This window comes from Triticum urartu, chromosome 3A (assembly GCF_056163025.1).
Source record: "Triticum urartu cultivar PI428250 chromosome 3A, HENAU_Tu73, whole genome shotgun sequence".
Classification (NCBI taxonomy): Eukaryota; Viridiplantae; Streptophyta; class Magnoliopsida; order Poales; family Poaceae; genus Triticum; species Triticum urartu.
Genome location: NC_141875.1, coordinates 642,752,178 through 642,758,818, shown reverse-complemented (window position 1 = coordinate 642,758,818; position 6,641 = coordinate 642,752,178). Strand labels below are relative to the sequence as shown.

Sequence of the window (6,641 nt, the reverse complement as noted above, 5' to 3'; positions counted from 1 at the left end):
AGAATCAAAGTAATTTCTTTTTTTCTGCGAGAAAAATCAAAGTAATTTCAACACCATTTCAGCCTCATTTGGGACGAGGTGTGTGTGTGTGGGGGGGGGGGGGGGGGGGGGAATATGTGCAGGGAAATTCCAGAAAATTGGCAAATTTCTTGGGAAAAATTAGAATGTCCAAAAAACATGTAAACAAACCCTGGTTCTTTTTACACAAGCATCATTTCAGTTCAGAATTAATTAAAATGCATATATATTTCCTTAAAAATCCAGAAAATTCAGGAATGACACAAATTTCTCAAGAAAATTGAGAATAATTCAGGAATTTCAAAGAAAAGTAGGAAACATGAAATATACACATAATCAACACAACAGCAAAATAATTCAACCCAATCATACACGTTGACCATAAGCTATACATGTCAAATTTGCACGAGTAACACTGCACCAAGGATATTAATGTGTTTAATCATGGTCTTACCATCACAAATACTAACTACAGTTAGATATCAAGCAATAATTAACATTCAGTTCATTAAAAAGATGCCTATATGTGACTGCCCCATGTCAAAATGTTCTGCTGTTGGAAGAGTCTGAAGCTTTCACCATCAACTTTAAACATTTTCATTTGCTAGCTTTAGGAAACCTGCAAATCAAAAACGAACAATGTAGTTACTATACAATATAAAATTTGAAACTAGATATAAGCACATCTTTTTTTTACTTACAAGTATGTTTCCGAAAGGAGTAGATATAAACATAATAATGGACAGTTATTATGAGAAAAGTGTAAAATGGACAGAGATAATGGATGAGGCCAACTCCGACGCACGACCACATCCTGCTCGCGTCTGTCCGTATAGACCGCACGTTTAATGTTATGTCCGTAAGTCAAGGCCGAGGTCTGCCAGAGGTACAGGGAGACAGGCACGCTGCTGCCGGGCGGATATGGGGACACCCGGACGCGACCAGACGCGGGCGCCACATCGGATCGGTTGGCTAGGACCCACGCCGCCCCCACCGATGACCCCACAAATACCCCACCGCCGTCGGACGAACCCTAGTCATACCCTCACTTTCTCAGTCCACACTCGTCTTATCCGCCTCCCTCATCGCCTCCGCTTCCTCCCAAATCCATCTCCTCCCCTCCGCCATGGCCAAGTCCGGTAAGGATTCTGGCAGCGAACCCGATCCCATGGATTGGAACGGTCTCATGAAGGAGGACGACGGATCTAGCAGTGGCGTGCCGGACGAGGAGGAGCCCGCGCTCTGCATCGCCATCAAGCGCTTGCGCTTGGACATCGGTGGGAGCACAAGCCCCGTCGCGTCTGCTAGCTCCTCCACCTCCCGCCGGCAAAATGCGGGCCGTGGTCGCCCGCCCGCCCCGCCCTGCACCGCTCAAGATCCGGGGCAGGGAGGATGTGTCCCTTCCCCTCCGGCGCCAGCACCTCCAGTCCCACTCCGCGCCGCTCAAGATCCGGAGTAGGGAGGGTGTGTCCCTTCCCCTCCGGCGCCAGCACCTCTAGTCCCGCTCCGTGTTTTACATTTTATCTAGTTTTACTTTCTTTGTAGTAATCCGAAGAACAATGTCTTTTGGGTCTGATTGGGAATGAACTATGCTCTAAATTTATCGTTCGACTTGTATTAGGGACTCATATTAGGCAATTCTGGTTGTAGATGCTCTAACATACTACCTGAATTTTTTTGCCTATGCTCAAACATAATAGGCTTGAAATAAAATAAACCATGGTTCAATTGCCTAGTACAGGAGGGAACAACTTGAATGGGATTAATTTTCAACGTTCTCGATGGTTAAATTGAACTGTTAGCTTAATTAATACTAGTACTCCCTGCCAAAAAAACTAGATACCCTACTTTCACCAGTGAAATTAAATTACAATAGCTAATACTTCTACGCAATTAATTGGATACACTATTATTATAGGCAAGACAAGCAAACTTCAGGTTATCCTAAAGATTCAGAGTTAAAATTAGGACAAGGCTAGCCCCTTCCATGTGTTATTTTTCAGACCACATTGTATTCTTTGCATGACTGTATATATACAGAGACAATAGGCATGTATCTAGTTTAGCACAAACACACTAGGCATGTAGCCGATTTAAGAAGCAGTAACTTGGCAAGAATGGGGCAAAGTAAATAAATTAGAAAGTTTGCTTTCAAGATCTGGTACATAACATCACAAGATTGTTCAGGAACCCAAATCTGAGACTAAGCATAGCTAGATATATGAATCGAAGGATTAAACTGTGTATTAAGTTCAGCATATGAGCACACTAGCCGCAATATTAGACCACCACGAAACATGAAGTAATTTTCTTCGGCTTAAACCTGATGTTAAATTGCAGAAGTATATTATACATTGTCAACATCATGTAGAATATCATTGTATTTTCTCTGTTAACTTTGTTAGAAGAGACCACATGTATATGAATTTATATATTTTGTAAAAGTACGATATTTGAGAAGAATGCCAACAGATTCTCAAAAATAAATAAATAAATAATGCCAAGAGTGGGAGCTTTTATCTCCCGTCAAAAGTCCAACGGGCCAAAGAATGTTAGAATCTATATATCATAAGCCCGACATAACAAATTGAGATGGCCTGGTCCTGGTTGAAGTGTTTGATCTAATCGAGAGACACCTACCTCTACTGATCTACAACTGCCAAAGTCACTACAGATGCAGCAAGAAAGCAGAGTCAGAGGTTGCCTGTGGATCTGGAGCAGTAAGACTGCACATGGCGAAGGGAGGAAGGCATCAACACGGAGAAGCAAACTACAGACGAGGGGGGAGAGGAGAATGGGGATAACCTTGGTCGCAGTAGGAGGAGGAATGCCACGCTGTCGCTGTCGCCGCCGGCGTCGCCCTAGGGAAGAAGAGCTTCGTGACTGAGTTGAGCTCGGAGGATGGAGGACGACGACAGCCGGGGCCGTCGATGTCGCCGGAGGGCACGAGCGTTGAGGCGCAGCCCTTCGCGGCGGCGCCGCCGGTCGTCCGAGGGAGAATCTTGGGAGGGGTGGAGGCGTGGATCCAGTCGGTCGCCTCTCGAGCTCGAGGGTTTCCTCCCCGACCTGTTGATGCGTGGAAGTCTCTCCCGGGGAAGGCCCGGGGAAAGGACAGGGGTCGTGTGCGACCAAATAGTGTCGTGGGCTCACCGGGGGCCAATTCGACCCGTGGTCATACCTGGCCAAACGGGCCGGGCCGGCCCGGCACGGCCCATTGTAATCGTGCCTGGCCCGGCACGGCCCGTCAGGACACAATTACTATACGGGCCGTGCCGTGCTGGCCCGCGTGCTGCGCCCCCAGGCCCAGGCACGGCACAGTTAGTAAACGGGCCGGCACGTTGGCTCGTTTAGCACGGTGGGCCGCATATTTTCAGCCTATTATTTAACGCACTGAGCGTTTTTAGCCTATTTTTACATGTTGAGCCATATATAGATATAGAAAAAAAAACTTAATCGGGTCGTGTCGTGCCGGCCCGCGTGCCCAGCCTCCAGGCCCAGGCACGGCCTAGGCCGTGCCGCGTGCTAGGCCCGACCCGTTTAGCCCGTGCCGTGCCTGGCCCAAGGCGGGCCGTGCCGGCGTGCTCACGGGCCGGCCCGAAAAAACCGGCCCATTTGGCCAGCTATACCCGTGGTTTTCCCACACGGGGAATTGGAAGGGATCGCCCCGAGATCCACCGCAACCAAACGAGGCCTTCATGTACTAAATCAAGGATCATTACTCAACACGGAATAAAACATATGCACTATTATATAGTATTAAGGAAATAACACACGCAACACCTCAAGCAGTATCTAGGGTCAAGAGAACCTATATGAACCACAGTAACAACATCAACACATAGACACCGAATTTTAAACGTGGAAATCCCTGAGATGTGGCGTTGGATCGAAACCATGTAGCAACATCAAGGCCGAACCGTTGGATTGAAACCATGTACTAGCCAGACCTTAAATGTCAAGGCCGCCATTGGTTTTATTGAAATTGTGGACAAACCACCAACTCGAGCTGAAACATTGGATCGAAGCCACTGCAGGGTTGGACCCATCTTCAATTCTCTCGAGTGCATACAAAGTTACCAGTATTGGACTATAATATAACAACAATAGTGCAAGTATCAATTAACCCTAATATACCGCCAACGTATTTATTTGAACCAGTCCATAGGGACATACTCCCTCCGTAAACTGATATAAAAGCATTTAGATCACTACTTTAGTGATCTAAAACACTCTTATATTTTCTTACTGAGGGAGTACTTTACATGCCCCTATTCAATAACTGGAGAGGGGTTGTGCCCCTGGCACGCACCGATTGTTTTTGTTCGCCAAGGTCATTAAGCATAAAATGCAAGATAACTGAGAAAAGATGAACTATGATGATAGAACATGTAAGCCTTAGACATCATGCATCCCCCCCCCCTACCACCACCACCACCAAAACCCATCCACACATAAAACAATTTAGAACTCTTGACTGCAACAGTATGCACATGAATGACCCGGCAGCATCCCAACCAGCACTAGTAACAACTAAACGCATTTGGAGGATGCATACAACCAATATAGAATTGTCGGCGGGTTTTTCCAAACACCAATCTTCTGATATACTCTATCCAAATCAGCACCACTGTACTATCAATATCCAACCAACACCGCTGACCAATGAAGGAATTTTTCACATGGTAGGTCAACAATTTTGCACAATCAGAGCCTTTTCCCAGAAGCTATCCATCTGATATTCTCCTAATCGGTTGTCTACCATGCATGTTATGAATTAGGATAGTTGTACCAAGTTGTTTTCCTCTTGAACCTAGGAGAGCAATGATTCTTGAAATGCAGGTAACACCAATATTCTTTGAAGATATTCACCATACATGTTGACTTCGAGATAATATCACGCAAATTCAGAAACAAATGTCTTTCCTGTGAGGCAGTAGCATGAGATGTTAAATTAGGTTCAACCATTTTATCAGGTACATTCACATTTGGCAGGAGAATTTGGTGTACGTAACCGGCGATGAATGTATTTAACCTGAAGGCCCTGTTTCATGGATCTTCTAGGCACTCTAAAGTGTTTCCAAGAGACAGATGGACTCTCTTCAATCTGTTTACTGGTTTCCTTCTCGGCTAATGGAACATATATTACTTCCTAATATGGAAACTAAATTTTGGTCAAATCTATATCTATACCTACTAATAAAGCAAGGTGTGTTTCATCAATATTTTCATCCGTTCACCGCCGAAAAGAAGAAAAAAAATCTATCCGAAGTGGTACTAAATTCTTATGCATTCGTCTGCTAGAAAAAAAGGTTTTTCCAGAATTTCGTACATGGGCAGCGCGTTGTGACCCAGTGAAGCTAGCCCACTTATTTTTCTGCCCATGCAGCTGGGAAAATTCTATTTTCTGCACGAGGCGGCAAATAGTTGAAGCTCCGCATAGGACAACCAATAATGGGCTGGCCCACTTTTCTTTGTTTCTGTGTTTTGTTTGTATTTTTATTCTCCTTCCCCTATCTCTTCTTTCCCGTCCAATTTTATTTTTCTTACGTATTTATTTTATAAATTCAAAATCTCAAAAAAGTTCAGAATTTGAGAAAAAAACAAATTCTGGAAAATGTTCAGAATTCCAAAATTTTGTTGCTATTTTGAAAAAAAATCAGAACTTGAAAAAAGTTTCCCATTTTTCTAAAAAAATATTGTTTTCAAAACTGTTTGAGATTTCTAAAAAGAAAATGCCATTTTAAGAAATGCTCCAAATTCGAAATATATTCTTGGTTTAGTAAAATTTTCACAATTCAAAATAATGTTCGAGTATAAAAGATAAACATTTTCGAAAAATGTTATGAATTTTCAACACATGTTCCCATTTTTAAAAAATGTTCACAAATTCAAATAATATCCATGTTCTTATAAAAAATATTTGTGAATTTTAAAAGATATTCATGTTTCAAATTTTGTTCGCGTTTTTCTGAAAGTACATAGTTTTCAAAAACCTGTTCAGGATTTAAAAAATGGTTCATGTTTCCTACAATATTCAAAAACTTCATACCTTAAAATCTCCTCGATTGAAAGGAAAAATAGATTGAATAATTTATGGAACTTCTCTGGTGTACGATGACGTAACAAAACTCTTAAATGTCCTCGATCAATGAATGAAAAAATAGCGGATTGATTACTTAACACCCGGCGAAACCGAAAACCTAAATGCTCCTTTTTCACGTGCACACAGGGTTTTGCTTGCACATATGATTATCACTAACTTTAAATGCATAATATCTTTTCTCACATTGCAACGCACGGGCATATGTGCTACTATTGGTAAAAGGAAAGAAGCGTTTTCTCTTTTCAAAACTAAGAAGGAGATCTGCATGGCGTTGTAAAGATCGGCAGAAGAGAAATGGTGCAGTTAAGTTACAACATCTTTTGTTTCCAAATCGAGAGGCTTCTTTTGATAAAGTTAAAAAAGGATTTTTTATGTATAATCCTGCATAATCTGCCAGCAAGTAGTACTTCATATTCAGTGATTACCGATGTTCATATTTGTCTACTTAGTTAAAATTTTATATCCTTCCATTAGAGGAATCGGGAATTCAGGGTCTAGGAGAAAAGCTAATTGAGGTGTT

General features: G+C 42.7%; 1 long non-coding RNA gene across 1 annotated transcript; it reads right to left on the bottom strand.

The window, feature by feature from the left end:
- Nucleotides 1–316: 316 nt before the first annotated feature.
- Nucleotides 317–3,178, bottom strand: LOC125545720 (uncharacterized). The gene is made up of 2 exons (XR_007300190.2): nt 2,824–3,178; nt 317–637 (listed from the first exon to the last, which is right to left on the bottom strand). It is a non-coding gene; the product is annotated as an uncharacterized LOC125545720 (long non-coding RNA).
- Between the last annotated feature and the right edge of the window lie 3,463 nt (nt 3,179–6,641).